Source organism: Cryptomeria japonica, chromosome 1 (genome assembly GCF_030272615.1).
Source record: "Cryptomeria japonica chromosome 1, Sugi_1.0, whole genome shotgun sequence".
Lineage (NCBI taxonomy): Eukaryota > Viridiplantae > Streptophyta > Pinopsida > Cupressales > Cupressaceae > Cryptomeria > Cryptomeria japonica.
In genome coordinates this window covers 658,242,067-658,257,158 of record NC_081405.1, presented here as the reverse complement: position 1 = coordinate 658,257,158, position 15,092 = coordinate 658,242,067, and the positions used below count along the sequence as shown (strand labels likewise).

The window sequence follows — 15,092 nt, the reverse complement described above, 5'->3', positions numbered from 1 at the left end:
ATTAGTTAGTCTTTGTTTTGTGATAAATAGTGAGCTCAAGCATACAATAGGTATATATGCTACTAGTTTAGTCATGTCCACCATCCATGTGATAAATGTCATAGGAAGGATATCTCTAGGAACAACCCTTGGGTTTAGTTGAGCCCAAAGTGAAGAAGAGAATGCTTACTCTTAACAATTGGCCTTTAATCATCCATAATTTGTTGACGAGCCCATGTCTAATCATATTGAATACAAGTCTTTGACCTTGAAGATGGGATAATAGTCAAGATTACTATAATTTCAAAACTAAGAATATATTGACCATTATTGATAAGAGAAATAAATCAAATTTAAAAATGTTAGAAAGAAGAATTGTTTTTTTTAATGTAAATTGCATGCCCTAAAAGACAAGGGACAATAACAAACATATATACTAGGAACCCACGAATCATTGCTTGGCCTATAATGTATTATTGCTGAAGAAAACCTAATAGATTAATGTAGAAGTTATATAAAAGGAAAAGGTTCTAATAAGATCACTAACAACTTCCGATAAATTCTTTAGATTTACTGGTTTTAAGATTTACCGTTTTATTCCGCCATTTTTGGTGCCTTCACAATCGAAAAATTCGTTTTGCAAAACTTTTCGCTATAAACTACTGTCGTAAATTTTTTTATATAAATCTACGAACCAGTTTGAATTATGACGTTGCTTTAAGCTGCATACTTTGACCTGTGGACCATTTTTTACCGTGATTTTTCTCTGTAAGTATTAATTCTTTGTTTTGAATATAGAGCCAGTTGTAGCTTTGCTTTGCGTTTCAGCAGTAATTTTTTACTGCTAAATATTCTCGATCTTGGCTGTTGTTTATCTCAATTTGCTTTTAAATATAATTTGGATGCTGTTTATTGTCCATTTTTTATACTAAATTTGGTCAACTTTCGAATTTTCCCCCTCGTTTTCATAAACATTTTACCTTGATTTGTCCGTTTGATCTACAGTAGATCAGATCTTGTTTTATTTCCCAAATTTTTGAACTGAAATTGACAGATTGTGTGAAGGCTTTAGCGTGCAGAAACAGAAATGGTAATATTCTTCAGAATTACGAATTACTTCTCGCGGGCCTCTTGATTGTGAAAATGAATGCCATAGAAGCTCGATTATGCTGTTTGTTTGGACGTATTGTGTGAGATTTAAGCGTATTTGCAGAAAAAAATGATGACTTGTACTAATGAAAGACATCGTTGATTTTTTTGTTGCGTGGAAAGCCAGAAATCAACATTCTTGAACAAGCGAAAGTCCTTTCATGTACGAGACTCTATTATTTTGCTTATATATTTACTGCACCTCGCGTTCAGTTCTGCAAGAAATCTGAATCGATTCATGTTTGTGCATTGTAGGGAGCTTTGCATCTTTCGGAGAGAACTTGCAGGATTTCTTTCAAGAATCTCCGTTCTGAGGTAAGGCTTTAAAACTTAATAGAAATATTTGAGGGCAATAAACTTTTTACTTCCAAATTTCAAATTGAGTAGACTGCTTAAATGTTTCTGTACTACAATCTACAAGTAGAACTAAAACCTGTTTTATTTTAAAGATTCCTTACCTACGAGCTCCATTTTTTAAATCTGGTAAACTGCTCTCTGGATGATCTGTGAATTGAGGGGGATTTTTTTTTGAGCATGATTTCCAAGTGACTTTTGATTTGAATGGTAGTTAGCTATTGTTTTCATAGAAAAAAGTGGATTATATACATATAGGTGTATCTGTCTTTATATAGTAGATATTAATGTTACGAAGGAGTGTTTTTTTGGGGTTAAATTGTTACGGGTAGAAGATCTATTTTATCAAAATTATTTAATCAATTGTATAACCAAACAAAATGTATTTTTTTTTGTAATGGTTGTTGAGAGGACAAACATCTTGAATTGTTTTAACAATAGTTTTTTAGTTGGTTGTTGAGAGGATAAACATCTTGAATTGTTTTAGCAACTTATTTTTGTTGAGGTTGTTAAGAGGATAAACATCTTAAATTGTTTTAACTTGTTAATATGAGGAACTTGACTAAGTTTACTGTCAAGATTTAGAAGCATATGTTTTGTTAGATTCATCTAGGATATAATATGAGTCTCATCCTTTTTGATATCCAGGGTGCCTCTATTCAACACATTTATCCCTCCTCAACTTATTAGGAACCTTTTGATCTCACCAACAAACCAAAAACCTTTAAACAAACTATACTCTTGAAAATAACTTAATTTTTTTTTTTCATTAAGCTTTAAAATATATTAAACAAAGGAATCTTGGTTTTATAAAGAAGAAATCTTAAAGAAGGACTATTTCTATATATCAATAATCTTCTCCAACAATAAATGTTATGAATAGAGAAGATGTACACTTTTATCTAATAAATCTTAAATCAAAAGGAAAAAAATCAAATTTTTATTTAATAATTATGAAATAAAAAAAGAAAAAACCCAAATTTTATTTACATACATTTTATAATATTAACATTTTAATATTTAAATTTAATTTAAGTTTTAATATTTTGATTGCATTTCATTTGAGATAGATAAATTATAATTTATATTTAAACAATTATACAAATTTTAGATCTTTTCTTAATTTTTTCTCAAGAAAAACAATTCATTTTATTTATTCTTTATTTTAATAAATTTGTCACATATTTTCTTTTCTGATCTTCAATTAAAGCAATGGAATCTATAATTCGAATTGTTAGATCCAAATTTATGATTTTTTTTTAAAATAAAAAATATCTCGTCATTTGAGATTGTACTATAAACACATAAATTATGTTTTGTGTAAATATAGTTTATTATTACTTTAAAATTATTAGAATATAATCTTATGAATAAGATTTACATAAATATTTTTATTAATTTTTAAATATAATATAATAATGGGCCCCTACAATTCTAAGGGCCCTACTATTTGAAGGGGCGATGCCGGATATAAATTATTTCTTTTTATAAATAATTAATACAAAAAAATTATCTTTCAATCATTATAATACTATATAACTAATACAAAATATACGAATACTCATAACATTAAAAACATGTTTAATATGAAAAGGAATTTATTATTATAATTAATTTAATTTCTTAATTATTTTAGTGTAGAAAATGAGATGTCAAACATAACTAGCTGTCAAACATAAACATAAACATAAACACTTTCTTTCAATCATAATTTGAAAGGCACGATAAACTTGCATCAAATAAGAAAACACAAAAGTACTTGTTTGAGTTATACTTAAATACTTATTCTAGCAATCACAGCCATCATTCCCTTGTCCCTTTTTGAGTGGTGGGATTTTAGAACATGTATTGAAAGGATGTGCTTATCTCCACTAGAGAAATGTGGACCCTCGAATATATATGTGATCTGGATCATATTTAGGAGTATCTTTTATTTTGACTATTTTTTAATTCAACTCATTTTTAGGTGGTGTTTATTTTTTTATAAAAATAGTTGGATTACGAGATGTTTCTTTTTATTTATTTATTTATAAATAGGGAATCATTTTTTCAAAATTATTTAGGGATCTACTTTGATTTAATTTATATTTTTGAGGATTCAAATTTTGGTGGATGATGTACTTAAAAAACCATCCTCATTATTAATTGAATTGTAGAATGATTTTTATATGTTAATTAATAGGAATCAATAATTCATCTATTTTTTAGCACAACCAAAATTCTAATCTTTAAAGAATAGAAGATCCAAAATCGCATAGACAATAATTTAATAAAAATATAAAACTATTCAATAAAAAATTAAATTTAATTAATTACTAAAACTTCACTCCAATACCACTACACTATACAATGAATCATATTTAATAAAATATGTATTTTTTATGTGATATTTTCATTTAATTGTTAATTGTTTATACAACCTAAATTTTCATATATAATGAAAATATGCTTTAAAAAGGTATACAATGGATCTTTATTAGAAGATATATTTATAATTTTTTAGTCAATTAAATTTTATAAATATTTATTTCATATATATTTATGTTATATAGCTTTTATGTGCATCATTAATGTGTGTACTTTTAGTTTTGTGTATAATAATAAATGTTTTGTTGTAAGGTGTGTTTAGTAATTTAATTTTAGAATCTATAATAGAAGAGTTTTGATAACTTAGAAGATTGAATATTTGTCTCTTTTAGAAACATGTTTGTATGTGTGTACCTAGGTTAGGTGGAGCTTAAATAATGGTAAAACGGGTGTTATCAAGTGGGTGAACTCATAAATTTTCTTGATTCTAGTCAAGCCCTATGTAAAAATTCAATAATGTTTGAATGAAATTGAAGACACATTATGTAGAATATAAATGTTTAGATATGTATTCTTATATATGCATATACAAACATAATATAGGAGTTGAGAAATACAACCCCACAGTAACCTGAAGATCTTCTGCAAGCTGAATAACCTGTTACAAGGAGAAGCAATGAAGCAATAATCTGAAGAACACACAAAACACAGGAAAATATTCTCAAAAGATGAGAGCTCCAAATTTACCAAAAATGTATTGTGAAAAGATAAAACAATGAAAAGAAAAATAACCTCTAATAGGTCAAGAAACCCTAAAAAGGGAAAACCCTAGGCTTGCACATAATAATTAATTAAAATAATTAATTATATGCACCTAATGTTAGCTTAAGTGTAAAAAGATAATTGGGAACTTAAATTATTAAACAAATATTGTTCAATTAATCAAGTAAAGACCCAATTACTCTAACACCCCCCCTTAAGCTAGACTTAGGGAGAAGTTAAAACCTAGAACAACTACTGAAAGCATGAAAGATGGGTCCCGGCAACAAGGCCTGATCAGGTACCCAAATAGACAGAAATCTCTATGAAACGGAGACAAAGGAGAAAACCCAGTGGGAAAAAACTCCTCTCCAAAAAGAGATAAAAGAACATGCTGAAAGAAGAAGAAGGAAGGAAGGCCTCATAAAGACCCCCCAAGGACAACTTCCTTCACCCCAAGCATAGAGCGCAACTGAAGATAGCGCGGCGATGCAAAAGGTTTCGTGAAGATGTCTGCAACCTGCTCGGAAGTGGGAATGTACTCCAGAATGAGAACACCATCCCGAATCAACTGACGAATGAAATGCATGTGAAGCTCAATGTGCTTCGTCTGTTGATGCTCTACTGGGTTGCGGTAAATATGAATAGCACTCTGATTGTCACACCAAAGAACAGTGGGACTATCAGGAGGAAAGCCAAACTCAGTCATCAACTATCGAAGCCATAAGATCTCCTGACTAGCGAGCACAGCAGCTCGGTACTTAGCCTCTGTAGATGATAATGCATGAGCAGTTTACTTCTTGCAAGACCATGTGATAGGACCAGAGCCAAGACATAAAACAAAGCCAGAAGGAGACTTCCAATCAGTGACATCACCAGCCCAATCTGAGTCAGTGTAGCCAACAATGTGAGGGTCCCCTAATGTGTAGTGAATGCCATGAGAACTAGTGCCCTGAATGTACCTGAAAATACGTTTGGCAGCTTGCCAATGACTCTCATGAGGATCATGGGAGAATTGAGAGACAAGACCAACCGCAAAGGAAATATCAGGATGGGTGTGAGTCGGGTACAACAAACTACCAACCAATTGCCTGTAAAGTGTAGAATCGACTGAAGGAGTGGGACAAGCTATAGTCAAAACAACCCCTGACTGAAATAGAGTGGGAGCAGGCTTGCAATCAAGCATGCCGAAGCGCTGAAGCATGTCAAGAGCATACTTCTGCTGGTAGAGAGAGATCCCATCAGAAGACTGAATCACCTGAAGACCAAGGAAATAGTGCAAAAGACCAAGATCTGTCATCTCAAACCGATCCATCAAGGCACGCTGAATATGCTAAATCATAGATGATGAGCTACCCGTGATGAGAAGATCATCAACATATAGCACAAGAATCAGTATGTCACCCTCAAGAAGCTGAATGTACACTGTGTGATCAGAATGACTGCGGGAGAACCCAATGGAGAGCAAAAAAGAGTCCATCTTCTCATACCAAGCCCGAGGGGCCTGTTTGAGACCATACAATGAACGTCGAAGTCTGCAAACCAAAGAACTATCCTGCACAAATCTCTAAGGTTGTTCCATGTAGATTTCCTCCTATAGATCCCCATGCAAGAAGGCACTCTTCACATCCATCTAAAAAATAGGCCAACGCTGAGAAGTTGTAAGAGATAGTACAAAGCGAATGGAATTCATCTTGGCAATAGGGGGAAATGTCTCAGAGTAATCAATACCCTCAACCTTTGAAAACTACTTCACAACAAGACGTGCTTTGTACTTATCAATGGAACCATCATCAGCATATTTAGTGCAATACAACCAACGACACCTAACCATCTTTCTGTCCTTAGGAAGAGGACAGAGATCCCAAGTATGATTCCTCATCAAAGAAGAATACTCCTCCTCCATAACACAATCCCACTCAAGGTGACATGTCGCCTCTGAAAACTTTTGAGGATCATCTGAAATAGCATGACTCAAAAGACTAGAACCCACTATATGAGAACGAGTGCGACGAGTATTTGAAGGATCACCAGCCATAGGACTGACCGCCTCAACAGTAAGGCGAGCCCACTTAGGCATTTGAGGTGGAGCAGGGGGAGGTGGGGATGGTGGAGGTGGGGAGGGTGGATCATCAGCACCATCATCAGAATCATCCTCAAAAATATCTTGAAGGGGTGCAGAGGCTGGAGTAGGCAGAGGAGGAGACACTGGAGTCGGGGTATCCACTGTGGGAAGACGCTCATCAAACTGAACATCCCGTCGAAACAGAACCTCTCTGGAATCAGGATCAAACAACCTGTACGCCTTAACATCCTTACAGTAGCCAACAAAAATGAGTGGTCGGCTCTTCCGCTCCATGGCTTTCCTTTGAGCAACAGGAATAAAGGCCCATGCCTCACTGCCAAACACTCGAAAAAAGGAAACATCAGGCTTGTCATGAGACCAAGCCTCCTCAAGAGTCATATGTCAAATAGCCTTGTGAGGCATCCGAATCTGAATATAGTTGGCACAATTGACCGCCTCACCCCAAAAAGTCGAATCCATGGACCTGGACTGAATCATACAATTTGCCATCTCCCGTAAAGTTCTGTTCTTACGTTCAGCGACACCATTCTACTGAGGGGTGTAGGGAACAGTGAACTGATGCTACAAACCATGCTCAGTGCAAAAATCTCTAAAAGCCTGATTCACATACTCCCCCCCATTATCTGTACGTATCCACCGAATAGAATAGCCAGACTGCTTCTCTACATTTGTCTTGAAGATTCAAAATGAATCAAAGACATCAAACTTGTACTTAAGAAAGTACACCCATGTGTGTCTAGGGAAGTCATCAATAAACGTGAGTACATACTTGGCCCCTAAAAAAGAAGGAGTGGGAAATGACAAGAGGTCACTGTGAATCAACTCCAAGGGTGCCAAAGCACGAGAGGCTCTCCCCTTCAGAAAGAGATCTCTGTGATGCTTGCCAAGCACACAATCATGACAAACACCATCAGTGCAGGAAATTTGTGGGAGCCCAAGAACAAGTGCCTGTGTACTCATCTGCTGAAGATATCTATAATTGACATGGCCCAATCGCTCATGCCAAAGCTTACTAACTGAATTTGCATGTGCTATGAGAGATGAACATGTACCCGAAGAGGGCTCAAATTTATCAAATCTATAGAAACGAGATGCAAAATCCACACTACTAGAAGCCACAACCAAATCAAGGTCATGGAGGTCCCGAATAACCACATCATGTGGTGAGAACTTAACTATCTTACCAGATCCAGAGTGGCAAATCTGATAAATGGATAGGAGGTTCGTCGAGATGTCAGGGACAACCAAAACATCCTATAGAGTACCCCCATCCAAAGAGACAGAACCTCAACCCAGGATGAAAAGTTGTACTGAGTCACCCACTACAATCTATGAAATACCACAAGAGGCAAGAGAAGTAACCAACTGCTAAGTGTGTGTCATATGGTGAGAAGCACCAGAATCTAGAATCCATGTGGACCCATAGGTCGAAGCTCTAGCAGTGAGAGCATGACCTTTCCCTGTGGAAGGAGAAGACGCCTGAGGTGAGGAAATGTGATGCTGCTGCATGGCTTCCTCTAAAGCCTCTAATCGTTTCCAACACCTGGAAACTGGATGTCCTTCCTTGCCACAAAAACTGCAAGTGTCTGATGATTTCTTCTTGGTCTTGGAGGAAGACTCACCAGACTGTGAAGATTTCCCTTGTTTGGGAGGAAATGGTTTTGAATCAGACTTAGGAGCAGGCTTGGAGGAATTCTCACTACCTGCAGAAGGCTTCTTTGGCTTTGGTTTTTGCTTCTGTTTCTCCTTCTCCTTAGAGGACTGAGCAACCAATGCTTTGTTCTTGGAGCCTGAGAGCATATCCAGCTGAGAAAGATGAGACTTCTCACGAGACAATCGCTCACAAAAGACATCAAAGGTAGGCATGTTGAAACGAGTACGCAAGCCATCCATGGTGGAGTAGAAAGTAGAGGCAAAAAACTGAAAGTGACCCGAAGCTTCGAAAGAATCAAATGAATGCACTCGGTACCAGTCTTGTTCTTTCCACATCCCTAAAGAACAGATCTAGTAGTCTTGAATTTGTTCAAAAAATCCTCAATAGTGGGAAAGGAATCAAGTAACAGAGAAGTCAACTCTGTCTCAATCTGTAATGTCCGAATCTCATTGACCCTTCCGAAGAGAGAATCAAAATTCAACCACATATCTTGAGGAGTAAGCAACTCATCAAGGTGAAACAGAAGACTGTTAGAGACATGCAAAGAGATCAAACCCATGGCCTCATCCAACTTGTTCCGGTGCATAAGAATCTCATAAGGACGCTGCAGTACTGGTTGAACCTCATCCAAAGAAGCCCACAACCCTCATGCCCTGAGAAGCCTCGTGATGCGGGGCTTCCAGGTGTGATAGTTGTGTGAAGTCAACAACTCAACTAAAGGATCTGCCATGAGAAAAAAAACTCTGCACCTGCACCTGCTTGTTGGTTGTTTTTATTATGTGATCTTTCAGAATAGACAAAAGATGTAGAAGGGTTTGTTTGTGTTTGAGAGTTTAGGTATTCTTGATTTCTGATATAAATGACAGAAATCGAGAAAAAAAAACACCCCCCCACAATAGAGAAACCCAAACCCTAGTACATAGTAATGAGAAGGAAGTAGTACATAAGCAAAAAAACTTCAAACTGATATCTCATGTACCTGGTGAAAATTCTGAAAAAAAAAATCACAAATCTAAATAGAGCATGCTGAGAGCTTTCCAACTCCTATTCGTTTTCGAAAAACGGAGTCCGTTTGCCCATTCTATGGCCCCGGAAGTGCAAAAAAAAAGCCTGACTTTGACTGATAAAAAAATACAGTCAAACAGCAGATTTAGGAAAAAAATCACCTCCACGACGTCCGGCTCGGAATCACCTTTTTGACGCCTATTCGTTCGCCAAAATCCGACTCCAGATGCACAATCTAGGCCCAAAAAACCAACTCCCTCTCAAAAAGACTAGAGAAGGAGAGTTGGTGGTGATTCAGGCGAAGGTGTGGTTTGGGCTGGGCGGAGGTGGAGCGGCCTAGGCTGGGCGGAGGGGACAGCGGAGCGGAGAGGCGACGACGTGGGGCTGAGCGGTGGGGGCTGCCGGAGTCGGCGAGTGAGGGCGCTAGAGTTTGGAGCCGATGACGAGGTCTGTCGGAGCCGGAGGCGAGGGCCGGAAGTCACCGGAAGGTGCAGCCGGCGGGGCTGGGGTGGTCGGAGGGCCGGCAGGGCCGGCAGGGCCTGTGGGGCCGGCCTGTAGGCGTCGTATGGCACCGGACAGTCAGGTCCGGTGCCCTAAAAACTTTAAAACTATTTTTTTTTTCGCCCTCCTTTTGCTCTCTGTGATTTTTTTGATATTTTAAAAAAAAAAAATCTGGCCTGCATGTCGTAAAAAGGGAAAAAAAATTCTAATTTTTTTTCTTGATTTGCGTGCCAAGGTTGTACGACCTAATGGGGAGAAAAAAAAATCACCCAGATGCTCGGGAGTAAAAAATGGACAAATTTTATATGACTGTAGGGGTTTTTGGGCCTTTCTGAGCATGATGATGAGGGTCGTTTAGGCCCAAAGTGCTCAGAAAAAACAAAAAAAAAAACATAACAAAAAAAACCAAAAAAAAACCTTAACCCTAAGCACACAAAAAAATGCCTGAAACCCCAGATCTGCTTCAAATGCAAAATTCTCAAAAAACAGAAACAGGTAGCTGCAGATCTGAGCTCTGATACCATATAGGAGTTGAGAAATACAACCCCACAGTAGCCTGAAGATCTTCTGCAAGCTGAATAACCTGTTACAAGGAGAAGCAATGAAGCAATAATTTGAAGAACACACAAAACACAGGAAAATATTCTCAAAAGATGAGAGCTCCAAATTTACCAAAAATGTATTGTGAAAAGATAAAACAATGAAAAGAAAAATAACCTCTAATAGGTCAAGAAACCCTAAAAAGGGAAAACCCTAGGCTTGCACATAATAATTAATTAAAATAATTAATTATATGCACCTAATGTTAGCTTAAGTGTAAAAAGATAATTGGGAACTTAAAGAATTAAACAAATATTGTTTAATTAATCAAGTAAAGACCCAATTACTCTAACACATAATACTCTCTATAATGCTTGATTATGTGAATGATAGCGATTCTTCAATGATGATGGATTTCCAACTTGACCTAGGACTTTGCACTTTTATATAACATCTTAGCATTCAAATTTTAATATTATGTACTTGTTAATGGGTAACAATTGGTCCACATCCATTTAGCATGGGCCCATGATTAAATCTGACTCAATAGAAAAGGGAATTCAAAGTCATCTTAATAGTATTAATTCCAGATTAAGAGTACACATCTAATATTGACCTAGAGGAATAGGAAGATGAAGGTTAAGGTTTGGATTTGGATTATTGAGGAATGGGAACTCAAATTCAAGACAATTGGAAATTTTTGCATACAAATATGTACATTGAGTGATAGATTATCACATTAAGGACAACTGGTCAAAGTGAGTCCAATATAAGGGGGGGAAAGTACTAGAGGGGTGCAATTTTTACCTCTACTTTTCTTTAATCCAATTTTACTTGCATGTGATCTATCATAAATCAGAAGGGTCAAAGTAAAAAAGTAACCAATTTGAAATTAATGACAAGCTCACTAATAGAGGATATAAATATGGGTAATGTTCATTCGCACTCCATGTGATAATAACTCCTTAACTAGATCTGTGTGCACCAACACACACACACACACACACATGCATACACACATGCACTAAAATAAATCAAATTATATTCTACTTACTTTTTAATTATTACTTACAACACACTAAGTCCCTCACAAGTGTTTGAATTCCCAACATGATTTGGATCAATGTTTTTTAGCTTATTTTTTCTTATATGTCCTATTACATGTGATCATAATCAAAATCTCAAGTCTTCCAACTATGTTCCTCCAAAGCACACAGATCATAAATGGTTGAGGAATGAGTTAAACATTTAGATCCCTTGAAAGTGTTTATCAAAGGCACTCTAGAGAGGAAACTAGAAGAAAATATGAGGTGGTTTTATCAACTCCTCTTGTAAACCCATAATTGAATACAAAATGAATGAAGAGATTGTTTGGCGATCACACTCCATTTAAGGCTCAAGTAATTTTCTACATCTCAACTTTTGAAAGAAAAATGTACTAATGATTCGATTTTTGAATTGGAAAAGTATTTTTTCTATATATCACTACTTAGATTTTGTTAAAATCAAATTTTCCATTGAAACCACATGTTCAATAATAATAGGAATCTTAGTTGTTATCAAAGGAAGATTATAGTACATTTAAACTATCAATGCTATGATGCAATGATAAATGAGAGTCTCACTTGAGGAGAATTCATGGAATACGTCAAGGAGTATTTCATTGAATATGCCTATAAAGAGAACTATATGCAATACCAATTGTTTCAACACTAAAAGAACCAATTGGTTCAAGACTACACCACTACAGTCCACATGTTCTTCACAAAGATTGATATCCAAGATATGGAGAATACTTGTGTATTGAAGTATCATAGTGGACTTCACTAATTATATATTCACACAAAGATGGAATTTTTAAATATTGATACTTTGGGAACTATATATCAATATGTAAAATATATTGAAGAAAAATTCAAATAAAATGGAAGGAAGTAATATTTTTTAAACATCAAGATGAAGGTAGAAGGTAATTTAGTAATTTCATGGAAAAGAAACAATGTAAGTTCCATCACAAGGGCTAGCACTAAAGAAAGGTATTGAGAAGTCATAAGGAGATGTACTAGCATTTGGTGTGAAGTCCATACTATTCATTGGCATGATACAAAGGACAATAGGTTACCAAGGCGTTGTTGATGGGAATACAAGAGCTAGAAATACACTGTAATTCATTATGCATAGAGGTCCTTTTGAGTAGAACAATGATGATCAAATAATTGAAGCTTGCCCATATATAGTAGTTTATAATACTAAGGTGTCTTCTCATGAAAGTGATGAATTCCTATATTTCACTCATAGATGTGGGCAAATGGGACTCAAGACCCACAATTCATCCTCAACAATGCAAGTTAGAAGAATTTGATCTCTACTACAAAATAGTCAAGATGTTCTCTCCTATATACAACACCAAACTTGTAGCCATACTCCACAGGATGGGTGAGATGTCTAGTTAAGGAAATAGCGTCAATTATCCTATTTCATCAAGTCTAAGTCAAAGATGAAGCACAGTATGTGATGAGAAAATGTTAGATGTATGTGATGCCTTGTTGGGGAAACCTTGCACACATGCAAGTATCATGACATATGCAAGTCCAAACCTCATATGACGATTCTCACTTGATAGATGTTCAAAAGTATCAAATAATAGAGTTAAATCCTTTAAAGCATGTATTCTTGATTAGAGAAAAAGAGTGTTGACTTGTGATCATTCAAATTGCAACATTTATACTACTAATACATTATAATTCAAAGAAAATATATTGACTATAGAAACCCTTAATGCCACATCAACCCCCTAATTAGATAACAAAAGAAAATGGATTAGATCTTGTTAGGTTATCAAGATTTAGTCACCCCTTCAATGGAGCTACTTGTATATTATCAAGTGAAGCACTTGATTGACCTTATTATAGAATACTATTAACTAGTCTTAGATACATAGAGGTAGATATGTTTTTGAAGATTAGAAGTTCCTAATTCAAGGTTGGCAATTTTATAAATCACGACTACATATGCAATTTTGAACTCTTATTAAAGTGAAGGTCATTTTACAATTTGTTGCAGCTCAACCATTATAATTTGAATATTAGAAATATAAATTGAATCACATAAACTAAGATTTCAATACAACATTCATTGTCACATATAATAGCAAACATCTTTCTCTTTCTTTATAAACCTCAACATTTACTCCAAAAATTCTCTTATAATCAGCTCACAATTAATTTATTTTGAGTTAATTAATAAATTATTTGATTATTATATACACTAACCTAAATCTCTTTGCTTAGATGATTTCTGGATTTGACTACGTTAAATTTTTTCCATCAATGTGTCGGATCATGCTCCACGATCCATCATCAAGTTGAGACTTAAAAAGAAGAAAAAGGGAGCCTCCATGATCATACAGCATGATCCGAAACGTAAATGAAATTTTTTTAACATAATCAAATCCAAAAATCATCTAAGCAAGCCATCATGAACTCTAAAACTCTATATATCTAACTAAAATCTCTTTGTTTTTTTCCTTATCCTTTATGAACCATCTTTAAATTTTATTTCCCTTAAATTCCATTGGACTACTTTTAATCATCCCTAAACATCTAAGAAAAAAAGGAAAAACATTCTTGTTTTCAAAGTACAGGAAGCATCTTTTCCAAAGAAGAGGCGTTCAACCATAAAGTGATGGAAAGGTAAGTGAAAGGTGCATAATGAATTCATGATATCTATAACCAACTCTTACCTACTCCAAGCAAGTGGAGAAAGAATATGTCGTTTGTCGTGATTCGAAAGTCCAAACCAGTAGGCGCGTAGGACACCGTTAACGTATTTGTCAAATTTTAGAATCTCAAATTCTTCGTTCTTTTTCTTCTGTTGATATGCTGACCGTATCCCTCGTGCATAGAAAACGTGGGTGCCCACCTTTCGAATGGTCAAAATGAAAGTTGTGGGGGACACCTAAATCTTTCAGTCAGTTTGGGGTCACTGCGTTGGCTGATTATTATAGGGCTGTGGTTTCCATCTAGATTGCAACATATTCATTTAGTAACTTCATTTATTGCCTATGACAGTAGATGATTGTACAGAAAATAATAATTTTGTTGTTACATGTTATATTAGCTGTAGGGAAAATAACAATTTTGTTTGTTATTTTATTATTTTTCATGTGCAGTCTTATTTTGGAGTACGTTTTATTTTATTCCATTATAATTTTTTTCTAGCTTTATTTAAAAAAATATTTGACAGTAGATGATTGTACAGAAAATAATAATTTTGTTGTTACATGTTATATTAGCTGTAGGGAAAATAACAATTTTGTTTGTTATTTTATTATTTTTCATGTGCAGTCTTATTTTGGAGTACGTTTTATTTTATTCCATTATAATTTTTTTCTAGCTTTATTTAAAAAAATATTTTTTCCTAAAGTTATTTAAGGTAATTCAAATAAATCTAAGTAATTAAGTATAATACTCAAGTTAAGTTCAAAATATTAGATGTTAATTTAAGAAATCAAATGTGAAGGATTAAAACACTTTAATTTGGGGAATTACAATGATGAGTAAATTTGGTGTAACATAAATTTCAATCATCTTGATATTAAAAATAGTTGTTATCTAAGTAGAAAATGTTTCAAATATATAATGATCTTTAAAATATTTGTAAGTAGAATTTGCATTGTGTGGGATTGATCTTACTCATAGTTCCATTGACCTAACACACATAAGTGATCTAAAACCCATAGAAATGATTTAATGACTT

The 15,092-nt window shown here is 34.8% G+C and overlaps 1 protein-coding gene across 1 annotated transcript in view; it reads left to right on the top strand.

The window, feature by feature from the left end:
- Nucleotides 1-1,330: 1,330 nt before the first annotated feature.
- The window catches only part of LOC131050418 (serine carboxypeptidase 1), a 108,109-nt gene continuing 94,347 nt past the window's right edge, over nt 1,331-15,092 (top strand). Inside the window, exon 1 of the mRNA XM_057984588.2 lies at nt 1,331-1,443. The gene's annotated coding sequence lies outside the window, so the exon portion shown is untranslated. The remainder of the gene's footprint in view (nt 1,444-15,092) is intronic.